Source organism: Macaca fascicularis, chromosome 7 (assembly GCF_037993035.2).
Source record: "Macaca fascicularis isolate 582-1 chromosome 7, T2T-MFA8v1.1".
NCBI classification, from domain to species: Eukaryota; Metazoa; Chordata; class Mammalia; order Primates; family Cercopithecidae; genus Macaca; species Macaca fascicularis.
The window spans coordinates 156,325,080-156,342,751 of record NC_088381.1 but is presented as its reverse complement, the minus strand read 5'-3'; the positions used below and the strand labels follow the sequence as shown (position 1 = coordinate 156,342,751).

At 39.9% G+C, this 17,672-nt stretch overlaps 1 protein-coding gene across 1 annotated transcript in view; it reads left to right on the top strand.

The window, feature by feature from the left end:
• The first annotated feature begins 3,814 nt into the window (after nt 1-3,814).
• Nucleotides 3,815-17,672, top strand: part of KCNK10 (potassium two pore domain channel subfamily K member 10) — a 183,502-nt gene continuing 169,644 nt past the window's right edge. The window contains exon 1 of the mRNA XM_045396842.3: nt 3,815-3,859. The gene's annotated coding sequence lies outside the window, so the exon portion shown is untranslated. The remainder of the gene's footprint in view (nt 3,860-17,672) is intronic.

The window sequence follows — 17,672 nt, the reverse complement described above, 5'->3', positions numbered from 1 at the left end:
TCAGCCTCCACTCCAGTCACACTTTAGTTCTTTGTCTTGTTAGATGTCTGCCTGCAATATACAGAAACACTTTAAATTACTGGATTGAATGAGATGAAACTGCTATTTTATACATAAAAAATGGTCAAATAGACAATATCACTTGGTTCTACCTAGTAGTTTGAAGTATTTGAAGAACACTATTAGAAACAGATTTAATTTAGACTACATTAATTATTTCTTTAGAATATTTCAGTAAGTAATCTTAGAAAATGGAGGTAGGAGGGTAGTTCTTGACATCTTTAGACATGTTCAGTCTCTGACTTAATTGAATTAAATGTGAGATTTCTCTTATCCTCTTTGAAGTCTTCCATTTCCTTATCTGCAAACAGTTGCTTAGTGTTCATTATATTTTTAAACAAAATCTAAATTATCCAAAAGTGTAAAAATGTGTTACAAAAACAGCCTATCGTTATGTAACATTAAGTATTCACTGAAGTTTATACCTATAGGCAACCTGAGATTACGATAACATTGAGGTCACAATTAACACAGGAGTATTAATATTTCCCACAGTGAAAGCACAGTCTAGATAGAAATTTTGGTGCTGACCTGGGTACAGAAAGACTGCCTCTGTGTTATTTATAACATGCAGAGTGAATGTTTCTGTACAATATCTGAATAAGGTAGAAGTGATGTTCCGACACTCTTTAATTCAGTTTGTACACAAGGCTGGAAGTAAGCAAACATTTTCCCTTGTTTGTCAGAAAATTTGGGGGCTAGGAGGATGCTGGTGATTGCTAAACAAAAGTTCTAATTTTGCAGAAAAAGCTATGGAACCCAGAAAAGATAAGTAATTAGCCCACACAATTGGGCTTTATGACTCTTAATTTAGTGCTCATTCCACTAAATCAGGAAATAGGCAGCAAGACAATTGTTTCAGTGACTTGTCCTTAGGCAGGTTCACTCTCTTATGCATGTGCTACCTAAAATAATAGAAAAATGATTTTCATATGCAATTATGGACGTATAAAATGGAAAAGATCAATGAGAATTTGCTTCAGTCTTTGGTCTTAGGCAAACCTGTACCTAAGCTCTCCTAGTTAAGTAAGAATATGTATATTTTGAAGTTATACATTTTTTTTTGTAAAAGAGCAACATGTATTATTCTGAACACAGTTGAGTCTAATTTTCTTCTACTCTGGAGATGATTACTTTATCGTAATCCGGGGAGGCTGTGATTTGTATTGATTTAGAAACATTTCACTGGAGAATTATCCCTCAGAAAGCCTTCCCTTTTCAAGGATAGCATAAAGAATAACACTAATGATGTTTTGTAAAGTAAATACTGCCACATGTTATTTCAATAAATATTAATGGGCACCTACTATGTGCAAGGCTACTTGGGTCACGTTTCCCCCACAGATTCTACAGAACAACAGTACTTTCTCCAGTTCATTTACATCCCCTTCAGTGATGCTCTGGGATTTACCTGCTTTGAATAGCATCACTGGAAGCTGGGGGTCTATAGGGATATTGTAAAGTGTCAGGAAACACAGCAGCCATTGTTAAGTGTGTGTTGGATTCAACCTGCTTTGAATTCTAGCTGTGCTTTTCCCCAGCAGTGTGGCCTTTACTAAGGGCCTCATTTCTTTATCTGCAAAATAGCATAATAATAGTGTACTATTCATGTGATTGTTAAGAGAATGACAGGAGGTAATACATTTAAATAGCTTACCACAACGTTTGACTGTCATAGTTTGGGTTCCTCTGGAACAAGAATTCAAGTACAACTAGTTTATTTAGGAGATGGTCCAAATAAACACTAGAAGGGGGACATGGAAGTGAGAAAGAGAAAGGAAGGAAGCCAAAAAAGGAATGTTATCAAGCAAGTTACCACTGTGGGTAAGTGGAACTCAATTCCACCAGGAGGGAGCTGGGAAACAGTACAGAACTCAGCACTTATCCTACCCCAGGGGTGGGGAAGCTAGGGCATTGATCCACCATCTACCAACTGTACTTGTCTAAGGACTGTAAGGGCCTTAGGTGGCTAATTTCCTGGTCTTCTGACCTTCCCTATTGGCATAAAAGGAAGCTGCCACGTTCAGAGAAAGCTCTAAGCAGTAAGGTGCATGCACTGGCTGTTGAAGTTGGCATTGGCGTTCAAGAAAGTGGCGAGGGTTGAGGAGATGGGGGCTGAGCATCAGCAGTGTCTGCTGCCTAGGCAACAGGGGCCATTCAACACGCATTTACTCTTTGTATTTTAAAATCTCATTAAGTGACCTTTTAGGATCTTTTCATATTGGCTATGCCTGGCACAGGGAGGGCGTTTGTTGTGAACACTGGTTTTTGACTGCCTAGCACCTTTTCCCTTTTCTTCCTGTGGGAAATTCATCCCAGGCCTTGATCTTCCCTCCTTCCCAGCCTCTTCTTTTCTAGCCCTCTATTATCACAGGAAATGGGAATGGGATCCAGGAGAGTACTCTCAGCCAGCTGGCTTCAGGTATTGATTCCAGGTGGGTGTGGGGCCCCAGTCAGCACACCATCCTATCGGCAACCTCCCTGGGACATAGCTGCTAGAGATTGTAGTACTTTTTCTGCTGCGTCTGCTAAGCTGGAAGAGAGAGACAAAGAGACTATAGAATACATCCTGAAGACACTATTTTATCACCCAAATACAACTCTGCTTGAAGCGAGCTATGCATCTGGCCCTACCAGTTATACAAGCTGTATTAGTTTGTTCTCATGCTGCTAATAAAGACATACCTGATACTGGATAATTTATAAAGGGAAGAGGTTTAATTGACTCACAGTTCAGCATGGCTGTGGAGGCCTCAGGAAACTTACAATCACAGATGAGGGGGAAGAAAACACGTCCTTCTTCACATGGAGGCAGGAAGGAGAAGAATTAGAGAAATGCAGAGTAAAGGGGGGAAAGTCCATTACGAAACCATCAGATCTATGAGAACTCACTCATTATCATGAGAACAGCACAAAAGAACTCCCCTGGTCAAGTCAGTCACCTCTCACGAGGTCCCTTCCCCAACACGTGGGGATTACAATTTGGATTACAATTCAAGATGAGATTTGAGTGGGGACACAGAGCCAGACCATATCATAAGCCAACAAATTCTTTTCTGTTGCTTGCAATCTAAGAGTCCTACCTGTCAGAGCATTTAATATGTACCCATAGCACTTCATGCCCTCAGATTCTAAGATTTATCTTTTAGCACATCACCTTTCAGTGTAAGTTCCCCGGTAGTTATAAAAGCTGCTTAGCAAGATGCTGGAGGCAGGTATGTATTGCTGGCATCATTATATAGCAGAACATGCTTCCTCTCAGGTGAGGTTTTGGTATTTCATACATTATTGCTCAGTCACAGTGTTAAAAAACTTCGAATTACCCCATAAGAAAGTCATTCACTTCGCAATTCTTTCAACCCTAATTACATCAAGGATAAAGTCTGTTTGTTACTAGTATGTCTTTAGCACCTCTCACCCTTGCTAATCTCCCTTTCTAACAAAGATCAAAGCTTGGGCTCAGGGCACAGTATTTAGATAAGATTTGAGAGTATCATCTTTGTTGTGCTTATTTATGGCAATTTCTACAGTAGTAATTGGGCTTCATTTTCAAGATTTCAGTTACCCATGGTCAACCATGCTCTAGCAATATTAAGTGGAAAATTCCGGAAATAAACACGTTCTAAGTTATAAATTGTGTGCTGTTCTGAAGAGCATGATGAAACCTTGCACTGTCCTGCTTTGTCCCATGTGGGATATGAATCCTCCCTTTGTCCAGTGTCTCCACGCTGTCTCCACTTCCCACTAATGAGTCACTTAGTAGCCCTCTCAATGATCAACTCACATCATCATAAGAAGGGTGAGTACAGTACAATGAGATGTTTACAGAGAGAGAGAGAGAACCTAAATTCATATAACTTTTGTTACTGTATTTTGTCAGGGTTGTCCTATTTTATTATTAGTTATTGTTGTTAATCTAGTCCTGTGTCTAATTTATAAATTAAGCTTCATCATAGGTAGGTATGTATGGGAAGAGACAGTGTGTGTTTAGGGTTTGGTACTATCCATCGTTCCAGGCATCCACTGGGGATCTTGGAATGTATTTTTCATGGTTAAGAAGGGACTGCTGTACTGTTCTTCCAATTATAATTGAGCCAGTTTCTTTTAAAAATATGGTTAAGTTTTAAAGTGAGTAAATTCAAGGGAAAACTATAAAGTAATAATAGTACAGGGGGTATAACAATATGGCAAAAGCCATGTAGGTGGTACTTAGAAGTCTTAGCTTTGGGAATCTCTTGCTTAGTATAGTGGTATCCCTGTTTCCAAACGGAGGAAGGAGGGAGTAGACAAGGATCCATTCAAATTGGCACAGGCTGCTTCACTGGTGTGATTTTCACTAAAGGACAAGTATGGTTCATTGAGGGAGGAGTCTCAATTCATTTGCAGGTAAAAACACAGAACGCTTATTTATCCCAACCACTATTTTCAGCTCTGCTGTAACAAAGTCCCCTCCTCATTGGGTTATAGGGGCTCTTTATAACACTTCAGCCTGATGCTTTAGCTTTTTGTCATTTTCAGTAATTAAAAGTCACTTTCAGTTTTAAAGACACAGCTCTGTTTATTTAAACTTTAATTTTTTTCAGATCCAAAGCTTCTCCCCGACTCCTCCTAGCACTGGCTAGACCAGTGGGCTCCAGGGCTGGCATTTGAAGGAGCATGATCTGCTTTCAGATACCTGCTTCCTCCTACCTCCATGCACCTGCTTCTCTGATGCTGGGCTGGAGAAGGAAAAGGAACAAGAAAGACTCAGCTCCTTATTTGACTTGTCTTTACGTAGCTCTCATGGGTGGTTGACACTGTTGCTGTCTGAGGGTTCAATGTAGACAAGTGGTGGCTCCAGCGTTCCCCTCTGATGACAGCCTCCCCAAGCAGCTTCCCCAGATGTTGGTAATATGTTGTGAGATTTGACTTCCAATGAAGACCCTCTGTCTGCATTTTCCCCCACTGCTTCAGTGTACTTGCTTCCTTGACCCCTGCTGCAGCAATCCCCAGCTAGACTGTAGGCCCCAGACGCATAGACTTACAAGTACCTGTGGGATCTTTTTCTGTACTTCTTGGGATCTGGAACTATGGGAGGGATGCAAAGAATCTTACCATCCTCCATCATGCCTTGTCTTCTTAATTCATTCCCCTCCACCTGGATCACAGGGGCAGATGAGCAGATCCACTGACTAACATAGACATATTAAACCAGGGAGTGGAATCGCATTTCCCCTTTTGTTGGCACCTACAAAAGAATGGTTCTCTTGGGACCTGTCTCCCTTGGTTTTCACACTGCTATAAAGAAATACCTGAGACCGGGTAATTTATTAAAACAAAAAAGAGGTTTAATTTTGACTCACAATTCCACATGGCTGGGGAGGCCTCGGGAAACTTGCAATCATGGCGGAAGGGGAAGCAGGTATGTCTCACGTGGCAGCAGGGGAGAGAGGGAAGTAAGAGCAAAGGGGAAGAGCCCCTTATAAAACCATCAGATCTCATGAGAACTAAATCACTATCATGAGAACAACATGGGGGCCCCCATAATCCAATCACCTCCCTCCCTCCACATATAGGGATTACAGGTCCGTCCCTCAATACATGGGGATTACAGGTCGAGATGAGATTTGGATGGGGGCACAGAACCAAACTACATCAGAACCTGAGTCCCTGATACTATGGAAGTTCATACCAACCTAGAAGGGCTACTATCTTCAGACTTTCAGAAGAGGGAACTAAATGTTCTATTACTTACAGTTAGGCATAATCCTATTCAATCACAGTCAGGCTTTTTGTAGCCTTCAAACTAGACTATGAAAATGGAATCTCCTAGAAATTACCTTTATTGACAACTTGGAATAGTTGTTAATGCAGAACGTACATTACAGACTGCCTGCTTGGATGGGACTGAAAATGTGACAGTATTTCTACTCTTATATGTGGATATTTTTATAGTTTGGAGCAATTGGAAGACTGACTTGAAATGAGCCAAACCCATATCAGATTTTATTAGCGGTTGCCTTTTCCCCATTATATTCTCCGCTCTTGAGATTATCCAGAATAATTGTTCTAACAATACTAAAGGTTTGGCAATTGCATGGACACATTACAGAGTAAAGAATTATAAGATCAAAATTCTTGGCTGGTATGGTGTTAAGTGGTTGTATGAGTTTGAATAGATACATCTCTGAGTCTCAGTTTCCTAACCTTTAAAACAAAAGAGTTAAATTGCAATAAATATTGCTTCCAGTCCTTTATTTCTATGAAAAACTTGGTATTTTTAAGACAGCTTTTTCAGCTACTGTTCTGACAAAGGCCAAATCTCTAAAACTTTGGAGTTATTTTAGGACCTGTGCTATCACAAGCTGCTCTATGAAAGATGGCAGATTTAGTGTTAGTGATTTCACTGATATTTTGCTCTTAGAAAAATTATTCATGGCCTTAAATCATGTTCAAACACTCAAATTATTAACACTATCATTTATAAAAAGTGAAACGTTTCAGGGTGAGGAACCAAGTTATTCTGTCCAGTACCTCCTTCACTGATTGGAATGGGACATCTTGTACTGAACCTATAAGTAGCTTCTTCTGTATGCGCTTTCATTAAACGGGATGTTATTGTTTGTTTGTTTTTTGCAAACTCCTTGGTGTCTTCTAGTGGTTACAGTCTAAAGCAGACATTATAAAAGACTGAAGTGGGTAGGGAGTTGAGATAATTATATCAGGACAATAAGTGCTAAGTCACTAGTATTGTTACCAGGTGTATTCACTGCCCAGGTACTTTGCCTTTTCAATAACAGGCATAATTAAACACACTCCCAGGCTGCACACTGCATATAACACCAAGTGATAACCCATGACCTAAAGGGGCTTGTGGCCAAAACTCATTGCTTGTTAAGAATCTCTGCCGGTTGGGCATGGTCAGGCCTGTAATCCCAGCACTTTGGGAGGCTGAGGCAGGCGGATCACCTGAGGTCAGGAGTTTGAGACCAGCCTGGCTAACACGGTGAAAACCCGTCTCTACTAAAAATACAAAAATTAGCCAGATGTGGTGGTGAGCACCTGTAATCCCAGCTACTTGGGAGGCTGAGGCAGAAAAACTGTTTGAATCCAGGAGGTAAAGGTTGCAGTGAGTGGAGATCGCGTCACTGCACTCCAACCTAGGCAACACAGTGAGACTCCATCTCCCCCACACACCCTCCAAAAAAAAAAAAAAAAAAAGAATCTCCTAGGGTCGGGTGCAGTGGCTCACACCTGTAATCCCAACACTTTGGGAGGCTAAGGCAGGTGGATCACCTGAGGTCTGGAGTTCGAGACCACCCTGGCCAACAAGGTGAAATCCCATCTCTACTAGAAACACAAAAATTAGCTGGGTATGGTGGTACATGCCTGTCATCCCAGGTAGTTGGGAGGCTGAGGCAGAAGAATTGCTTGAACCTGGGAGGCGGAGGTTGCAGTGAGTCTAGATTGCACCATTGCATTCCATCCTGGGCCCCAAGAGCAAAACTCTGTCTCAAAAAAAAAAAAAAAAAAAAAAAAAAAATCTCCTGGAAGGCCAGAGTGGTGGCTCATGGCTGTAATCCCAACACTTTGGGAGGCCGAGGTGGGAGGATCACTTGAGCCCAGGAGTTTGAGACCAGACTGGGCAACATAGTGAGACCCTGTTTCTACTAAAAAAAAATTAGCTAGATGTGGTGTTGTGTGCCTATGGTCCTGGCTACTTCTACTTGGGAGGCTGAGTCAGGAGGATCACTAGAGCCTGGGAGGTTGAGGCTGCAGTGAGCCGTGATTATGCCATTACACTTCAGCTTGGGTGACAAAGTAAGACCCTGTCTCAAAAAATAAATAAATAAATAAATAAATAAATAAAAAGAATTTCCTGGGGAGCTTTTTAAAAGGTACACCTGGGTTTCTCCCACCCCCAGAAATTCTTATTGAATTCATTTTGGGTTGGGCTTGAGCGTTGGCATTTTTTTTCCAGATATCCTCTCCTGATTTTCATGTGGAGCACAGTTAAAAAGCACTGAGGATATACTGTTACAGGTTCCTTATACTACAAATAAAGTGGTGTAATATATTTGTAGGCAGACTGATTAAACACATGTGTTGTAAACCTAGGGTAACCACTAAATATTCTTTAAAAATTCTTATATATATTGTCTGTAGAGGTAATCAAATGGAATCCTAAGATATATTCAATGATTCTGAGAATAGGCAGCAAAAAAGGAGAAAAAATGAGACAAAGAAATGATGAAACAAATAGAAAACAGCTAGTAAGAAAGTAATTTTAATGCATTTTACACATTAATGATATAAACACTAATTGAAAAACATTGTCAGACTGGGTAAAAAACAAGAGTCAACTGTATGCTTCTTTGAAGAAATCAACAAGTTGATTCTGAAATTTATTTGGCAAGGTAAAGAAACCAGAGTAGTCAAAACAATTCTGTAAAATAAGAACAAACTATGTAAATTGTTAACATTAGGGGAAGATGGGTGAAGGAAGGGTAGATGGGAACTCTTGCAGCTCTTCTTTAAGCTTAAAATTATTTCAAAATAAAATGTTAAAAAGCTTAACCCTGTTTATTAGGTGCCTAAGACCATGGGAATCCATCCCTTGCATCAGGGTGACCTTCATGTGAGACATGGAGTCAAAAGAGTGCATTTTGGAGCTTAAAGTTTGACTGCCCGGCTGGATTTTGAACTTGCACGGGGCCTGTAGCCCCTTCATTTTGGCCAATTTCTCCCATTTGGAATGGGTGTATTTACCCAATGCCTCTACCCGCCTTGCATCTAGGAAGTAACTAACTTGCTTTCGATTTTACAGGCGCATAGGCAGAAGGACTTGCTTTGTCTCAGATGAAACTTTGGACTGTGGACTTTTGAGTCGATGCTGAAATGAGTTAAGACTTTGGAGGACTATTGGGAGGGCATGATTGGTTTTGAAATGTGAGGACATGAGATTTGGGAGGGGCCGGGGGCAGAGTGATATAGTTTGGATTTGTCCTCACCCAGATCTCACCTTGAATTGTAATATGTCAAGGGAGGGGCCAGGTGGAGATAATTAAATCATGGGGGTGGTTTCCCCCACATTGTTCTCATGGTAGTGAATAAATCTCACAAGATCTAATGGGAAATTCCCTTGCACAAGGACTTTTGCCTGCTGTCATGTAAGGCTTGATTTTGCTCCTTATTCACCTTCAGTCATGATTGTGAGGTCTCCCCAGCCATGTGAAACTGTGAGTCAATTAAACCTCTTTCCTTTATAAATTACCCAGTCTCAGGTATGTCTTTAATAGCAGCGTGAGAACAGACTAATACATCAGGTATTATATGAGTTTAAAGATGAGGAAACTGAGGTACAATGTGATGAAATAATTTTCCATCTATTTGCTAATACCATATTTGATATTGCAACCTAATTCTGTCTGACTGTAAAGGTTGTCCTCTTTGATTAGTCAACTATCTTTTAAGTTGTGTTTCCCCAAATAGTTTATAAGTTTGAGGAATAGGACAGTATCTTTTTGTTTGTTTGTTTTTGTTTTCATTCTAAGGTGGAGATGAAGGTTCATACCTTTGTATTCCCAGCACCTAGCAGAATGACTGTTTTAGGGAACGTGCCCAACAAGGATTTGTTGGTTGGGATAGCATTTCTGTCCTCAGGAATGTGTGTTCTTTGCCATCCTCACGTTTTCTTTTACAAAGTCATATCAACATGCTAGTATGTAACAACCCAACATGCTTCTCCCCCATCATTCCCCAGCTCAGTATCATTGTTGGAATCAAGTAGAGGGGAACATTAAAAAAAGATAGTCAGAAATGCTGCAAAAGTAGGTGCATTCAGAGAACATCACCTGCTCTTTCTATGGGCACTTGAATGCTGTATGAGTCAGGGTAGGCCAACTGCTGTAACAGACCTCCCCTACTTCCCTGCCCACATTTCAGGGATCTTATATTATAGACAATTATATTTTCTTTATGTAAATTCCAATAGACAGGGGTAGAGGGGTGGATAAGTTGAGTTCCTTGTAATCATTCTAGGATCTGGCTTATGGAGGCTCCACCATCCTTCAAACACAACTTCATGGTTACCTGGGCATGGACATCCAGCTGGCAGATGGGGGAAGAGACAGCAAGGAGAATTAACCATGGAGGTTTTTATGGGCAAGGTCTGGAGGTGGCCCACATCATTTCTGCTCATATTCCATTAGCTATAACCTCAAGAGAGGCTGACAAATAGAGTCTAGCTATGTGCAAAGGAAGAAGAGGTTATGGGATTGGTTGTATACATGGATATTAATGACTGTCTTAGTTCATTTGTGTTGCTATAAAGGAATGCCTGAGGCTGGCAATTTATAAAGAAAAGATGATTATTTGGCCACTGTTCTGCAGGCTGTACAAGAAGCATGGCACCCGCTTCTGCTTCTGGTGAGGGGCCCGGCTGCTTCTACTCATGATGGAAAGTGAAGGAGGGCTGATGTGTGCAGAGATCAGATGACAAGAGAGAAAACAAGAGAGAGAAAGAGTGGGAAGGTGCCACTAACAACCAGCTCTTCCAGGAACTAATAGAGTAAGAACTCACTCATTACCATGAAGACTGTACCAAGCCACTTATGAGGCATCTGCCCCCATGACTCAAACACCTCTCATTAGGCCCCCAACTCTAACATTGGGTATCAAATTTCAACTTGAGATTTGGAGGGAACAAACAAAACCAAACTATAGAAATGCCCAGATGTGGATTCATTTGTAGGGACAGGCTGGACTAGGCACCCTAGAAATCATCACAGCAGCAACCACTAAAAATAGAACTGACAGCGAATCCCTCCTCCTCAGCATTAGTTGGGGAGACTCTCTCACCTCTTTGCTGGTGCTCCATTGTGTAATCTTCTGCTTTGCGCTCTGCATGAGCAGTTTCTGATGACAAATGCATTGGAATAAATGGACATAAAAGAGAACAAAGCTCCACTTGTTCCAATAAACCCCAGCTGTCAGGACACATCTCTTACACCACAAGTACCGATCCCAAGTGTTTCTTGGAAGTGATCTCTTTAAACTGAATCAAGTCAGAATGCACTTAACATTCATCATTTCCTGCTTTTATGTAGCTTTGTAGTATAAGCTCTGTGGGATCTTGTCAGACCCTTTGTTGTTGAGTAATAACACATTTGTTTGGAAAAAAGAAAGACAGCAAATTAGAAAGCATGAGTTTATTGCAGCAAATGTAATAGGGCTGCTTTTCTTCCTGGGAATGGGCTGTCACTGTAGCTCAATGTCCTCACCATGGCCATTCTCTTTAACACAGGGGCTAACCTTATGGTGAGGTAGGCCACAATCAAGGCCTACCTTGATTGGTAAGTGAGCCCTTACCAGCCAACACCTTGATCTCCAGAGCTGTGAGAAATAAATTTGTGTTATTTATAAGCCACCCAGTCCATAGCAGTTTGTTATAGCCCCTATCCAACAGCCTGGAAGAACCATAGGCATTCACCAAAATCAAGATTTTCCCAGCCTAATCAAAGCCCATAGAACACTTCATTATTGCATGGAAATGTGGTCATTTACCAGGTGAGGTTTACATGCATTTTACAATGTAAATCATATGTCTTTCCAGTTGTTTTCAGGGTATTTCGTCTCCAGAAATCATTGAATTGCAGCTTGTCATATATTTACACAAACCAAATTAAAAAGCTATTTTGTACTATGTGAAATATAAAATGAGCATGAAATGATTTATATACAAGAGTGGTTATGTAGAGTCTAGGTCCTACACCATCATGAATGCATACCAACCAATGACATCTTGACCTCTTGGACTACAAGTGAACATAACCATTCAACGCTAACTTCTTGGTCCTGAGCTGTTACATAATGTGTCAGCTCTAACTCTCAGAATGTACTAACTAGAGTACTAGTAGTTTAAAGGATTTTTTTTCAGGTAACATTGAACTACAGAAAATGTGAATTGCTCATTACTATGGTCTAAATGTTTCTAAATGTTTCTGTCTCATTCCTAATGCCAGCACATTGGGCATTAGGATTTAATGTATGAATTTTGGAGGGGACAAAAACAATTATTGAGAGGTATCTCTCCGGGACATGGCATTAGGAATGGGGCCTTTGGGAGGTGATTAGGCGAATGCTTTTGCAAAAGAGGTCTCAGAGAGATACTTCACCTCTTCCTCCATGTGAAGACACAGCAAAGGAACAACAGTTAGTAGAAGACTAACCAGGAAGTGAGCCCTTACCAGCCAACACCTTGATCTCCAGAGCTGTGAGAAATAAATTTGTGTTATTTATAAGCCACCCAGTCCATAACAGTTTGTTGTAATATCCTTAACAGACTAACACGTCCATGGTTAATGATGAATAGTAATGACAATGATGATAATAATCTCAATAAAGTCTGAAGACACTCTAAGAATGTCAAAGGGCAAAAGAGAAAATGTCAAAGATAAAAAATAATAATGATTTAATCAGATTTTACAGAAAAGTCCAAGAAAAACTTTAAAAGTATAATCTGTCTTACTTGTGTCCTGGAACTGAGTGTCTTGCTGTCTCTGGAGTTCAGTCTGTTTCTCTGGGCTCATAGCTCCGAGCCTGGTGAGGCTTGGCTGAGGATGGGGCTATCAGTTAAGTGGTATGTTCAATCCTGAGGCTAAGAGCTTTCTAGCTGCCAGGCTGCTATTACATGGTGCAGGGAGTAGGGACTGCCTTGTCCACAACAAGAAAAATCTCCTCCCCTCAGTCAGACAGGTGGATAGTGAGGAACGTGGACAACATTTCTCAAGCACCTATTAAATATGCAATATTGAATGCTCAAGTGGTAACACAAGATGGTAGTGGGTGGGAGTGGGTGGAGGAAGACAAGAGCCTGAACATAGAAATCAGAAGACGAGACTTGAATTATGTTTATGTGAATATGGTTTTTCCTACAACTCCTACCTTGCCTGTATGTTCCTGAAGGACAGAAGCACCAATGAGGTTCAGCAGGGGATAGGGAGAAAAAAATCTCAGCTTAGATTCTAGTTGAATCAATCTGATCTGATTCCACTCTTATTTAATCCCCATATTTTTCCTGTATACAATGAGCATCAAAACAACTATGTCAAAGGGTTGTTTTCACATTCATTAGGTGTTTGAGGTTAGCTTCTCTTTCTCTGGGGTCTTGCTTGATAGAGAACTGAATTAAGACTATTTTTATAGAATTCCTGAATGTTAAAACTGGAAAAGCCCTTCAAAATCATCTAGGTCAACTATCTCATTGAATTTAATTACACTTCTCCTCATTTTAGGAGTTATAAATTGATGGGAAATAGCTGCTACTATCAAAATATAATGACATCTTGTCTATTAGATGGGAAAAGATGAAAAGTCTGATATAACCAATATCTGTGAAGATGCAGGAAAGCTTTATCTTCACACCTTACTGGTGGATGTATAGATTGGCTTAACTCTTCTAGGGTACAATCTGGGTGATATGGACACCAAATTTAAGTATATATATTTTTTTTATTTAGCAATCTCATATCTAGAAATTTATCCTGTGGAGATAGTTGGACAATTGTACATAACATGCACGTAAAAGAATTTTGTTTGTAGTATTACTCATAATAACAAAATGCTGGAAATACCCTACATATTTCTAAACAGGAGATTAGTTAAATAAATTATGACACACTTATGCAGTAGAGTGTATGACAAATCTATATTGATTGGAATGTAAACACCTTCACAATGAATTGAATGGGAAAAGCAGGTCACAAAACATCATGCAGAGTAGTTTCACGTATATAGTTATTAAGAAATGCATGTGGCCAGGCACTGTGGCTCATGCCTGTAATCCCAACACTTTGGGAGGCTGAGGTGGGTGGATAACCTGAGGTCAGGAGTTTGTGACCAGCCTGACTAACACAGAGAAACGCTGTCTTTACTAAAAATACAAAAATTAGCCAGACGTGGTGATGGGTGCCTGTAGTCCCAGCTGTTCAGGAGGCTAAGGCAGGAGAATCGCTTGAACCTGGGAGGCGGAGGTTGCAGTGAGCTGAGATTGCACCATTGCACTCCAGCCTGGGTGACAAGAGTGAAACTCAGTGTCAAAAAAAACTCAAAAAAACAAAAAAAGAAAACATGCACAGAGTGCTGTTGGGATGATAGTCACCAAGATTTTAACAGTTGCCTTTGCGTGACTTAGGCTGATGTTTGCCTTCTTCTTTATACTCTTCTAAAGTGTCTGGATTGTCTACTTGAACATCTATTAACTTTATAATCAGAAAAAAATCATGAAGCTATTTTCAACTTGAAACAAAAGACAGAAATATCAAAGATCCCTTCATGTTGCCCAGTTTAAGACTGGTGCTCGGGCAGCGTCACTGTATAGACTCCAATTTTACTTTTCTTATTTACCCTGACTGCCAACCTAGTTATTTCTGCAGTCATAACTGCAGAAAGCCCACAACTCAATACTTCCCACTTTCTTCATCTCTCCTTTTGGGATTCTGGGACGTACCACAGATCTTTTTGAAAAAAGGTAGTAAACAAATAAATAATAAAAAGTACTCTTGTCTCTCCCTAATTGTAAAGCTTACACCATCAAATAGGTTTCTATTTTCCTAAATAAAGGCAAGTGTTTGACCATCATGTAACATTAATCTGCCCTTAAGTGACATCCAAACAAAACAGATTTCCTCTCTTGTGATTAAAGAATTTGAAGGACTACCGGGCAAGATGCAGGATGTGTACTGTGTACTGGTTGCCATGGTTTTGACTGAGGATGGGCTATTTAAACTTATCCTTAATTTGGATAGGCATGAGTCTCAGCTTTGCAGGGTTAAAAATGGTGTAAAAGACATGGCTGTTTTTAGACTGAATGGAAGTCTGGCTATAGTAACAGCTAAAATTAGAGGTCCTTATCTTTAATTAACCCTTTGGTTTCCGAAGCAAATAAAGAAATTAATTACAATAGATTCTTTTCAGAAAGTAAGCTGGCATGACAGAAAAAGCTGATTTCTAATTACATAGGCGTTTTTGAACTGACATCCTAATATTCTTTTTTAAAAATCTGAAGTATGTATTGAAAAGGCTTATTTTAGCTTTAAAATCAGCTAGTCAGTTCCCATGGCAGCTTTACTCTGTTGAAGGATTTGATTGTAACCAATTTAATGTTTTTAGCAGCTAATTTATTTTTCCATTTGCAAATAGCACTTTGAAGCAAACAGGAGGTGGGCCCTTAATAGTTTACCCTTGAGTCTATTATCTATATTATTTCATGCAACATGCCACGCATTATTAAAATGCAGATGGTAGACTGAGTTCTGTGAAGAGTGAAAAAAATTTAGAAATATAAAATAAAATAAAATGCAGATGGTCTCTGTATCAAAGACTTCAACACTGAAGGTAAACAAAAATCTATATAAGTTGGATAAATAAGCATTCAATAACATCAAACTCAAGATTTTCAATTCCTTGTTTTGGAACTGCAAGAGCTCTTTGATGGACACATCGTATTTGGAGAAACCATTCAAATTGGAATCAGAAAGTGGAAATTCCAGTTTTAGTCCTGTCCGTGGGTGGCTCTAGGATTTGAGGCAAATCACTTAACCTGCTGAGGCCTCAGTTTCCTTAATTGTACACTTATCAGCTTCGAGGATATTTGGACCAGATGAATTATCTGTTTTATTTATTTTATTTTATTTTTTGAGACAGAGTCTTACTCTGTTACCCAGGCTGGAGTACAATGGCGTGATCTCGGCTCACCGCAACCTCCACCTCCTGGGTTCAAGCGATTCTCCTGCCTCAGCCTCCCGAGTAGCTGGGATTACAGGTGCCTGCCACCACACCTGGCTGATTTTTGTATTTTTAGTAGAGATGGGGTTTCACCATTTTGGCCTGGCTGGTCTCGAACTTGGGACCTCAGGTTATCCACTTGCCTTGGCCTCCCAAAATATTGGGATTACAGGCGTGAGCCACTGTGCCCTGCCTGAATTACCTATTTTAAATTTTTTATTTCTTTTTAAATAGTTGAATGCTTTCTTCAAATAAAGCCCACGTAGAAGCCCATTATGAAAACAGAAGTGGATTTCTACTTCTTAAAGGTGTCCTGGGGTTGGCAGGGTCCTGAGTGCTTCTCTCTTCTCCCTTTTCTAACCCCCTTGAAACACCAAATAAGAGCCCACAGCGCTCCTCAGTGGATAATTTCAGGGCCATTTGTTTACACAAATTTTAATGTCTCATTTTATCTTAAAAGTTGGTCTGTGGTTCTGAGAAATCTCAAAACATAATGCCATAATAATTTTTTTAAAAGATAGAAATTTTCATCCGGGATTGGTGGTTCACACTTGTAATCCCAGCAGTTTGGGAGGCCAAGGCGGGTGGATCATGAGGTCAAGAGATGGAGACCATCCTGGCCAACATGGTGAAACCTCGTCTCTACTAAAAATTAAAAAATTAGCTCGTATGGTGGCGTGCGCCTGTAATCCCAGCTACTCTGGAGGCTGAGGCAGGAGAATCGCTTGAACCAGGGAGGCGAAGGGCGCAGTGAGCTGAGATCGACACCACTGCACTCCAACCTGGCGACAGAGGGAGACTCCATATCAAAAAAAAAAAAAAAAAAAAAAAAGAAAAAGAAATTTTCATACTATACTAATGAAGATAAAGCATAGCAACTTTGAAAACATAGTATTTTTTTTTTCTGACTTTATGGGTTAGAAAAACTGTTGCTTTCCTGATACAAATGCTCCTCAACTTACAATGGGACTATATCCTGATAAACCCATCTTAAGTTGAAAATATTCTAGGTCAAAATGCATTTAATCCCCCTAACCTACCAAACATTACAGCTTAGTCTAGCCTACCTTAAATGTCCTCAGAACACTTACACTAGCCTACAGTTGGGCAAAATCATCTAACACTAAGCCCATTTTATAAAAAAGTGTTGGTTATCTTAGAAACGAATGGTTGCATGAGTACTTGACTACTGAGCACATTGCTTTCACACTGTGGTGAAGTAAAAAAATTAAATAATCATGAGTTGAACCATTGTACAGTTGGGGACTATCTGTATTTTGACATCAAGGGACACTCAATTGAGTCATCTCCCCACTGCCTGTTTGTTATGAGACCTCAGAGTCAAACGATTTACTGCTTGATGCATGCCCTTGGCTGTTTTGTCTTTTTACAAACGTCTACCCATTGACTCATCACTTCATAATTTTTATATTCTTTTGGATTTTTTTTTGTGGCTTTGCACAGTCCACATACTCCATATTCTGAATAATAGAATGCTGCTTATTAGGATAACTTGTCTACCCTCAATGTTAATCTAGCCTCTGCTAGTGTAAAGAAAAGTACAAGAACACTTTAATTTACAGAGGAAACTGCAATATTGAGAAGAGCTCTGGTTGGATTAAGCACTTGTGAGCTCACATGGAGGAAGCTGGTGTTTGGGTTCCAAAATGGAGATTTTTATGAAAACCCGATCACTAGTTATTCTATGTCTACTAAACATAGACTACTCATGGGAAACAGTGATAATATAAGAAAGAATAACAGATATCCTCAGACTTTCTTCATTATTTCAAATAATATTTCAGGATCAACAATGGCAGCTATGCCTGATTCTTGCTTTACTTTAA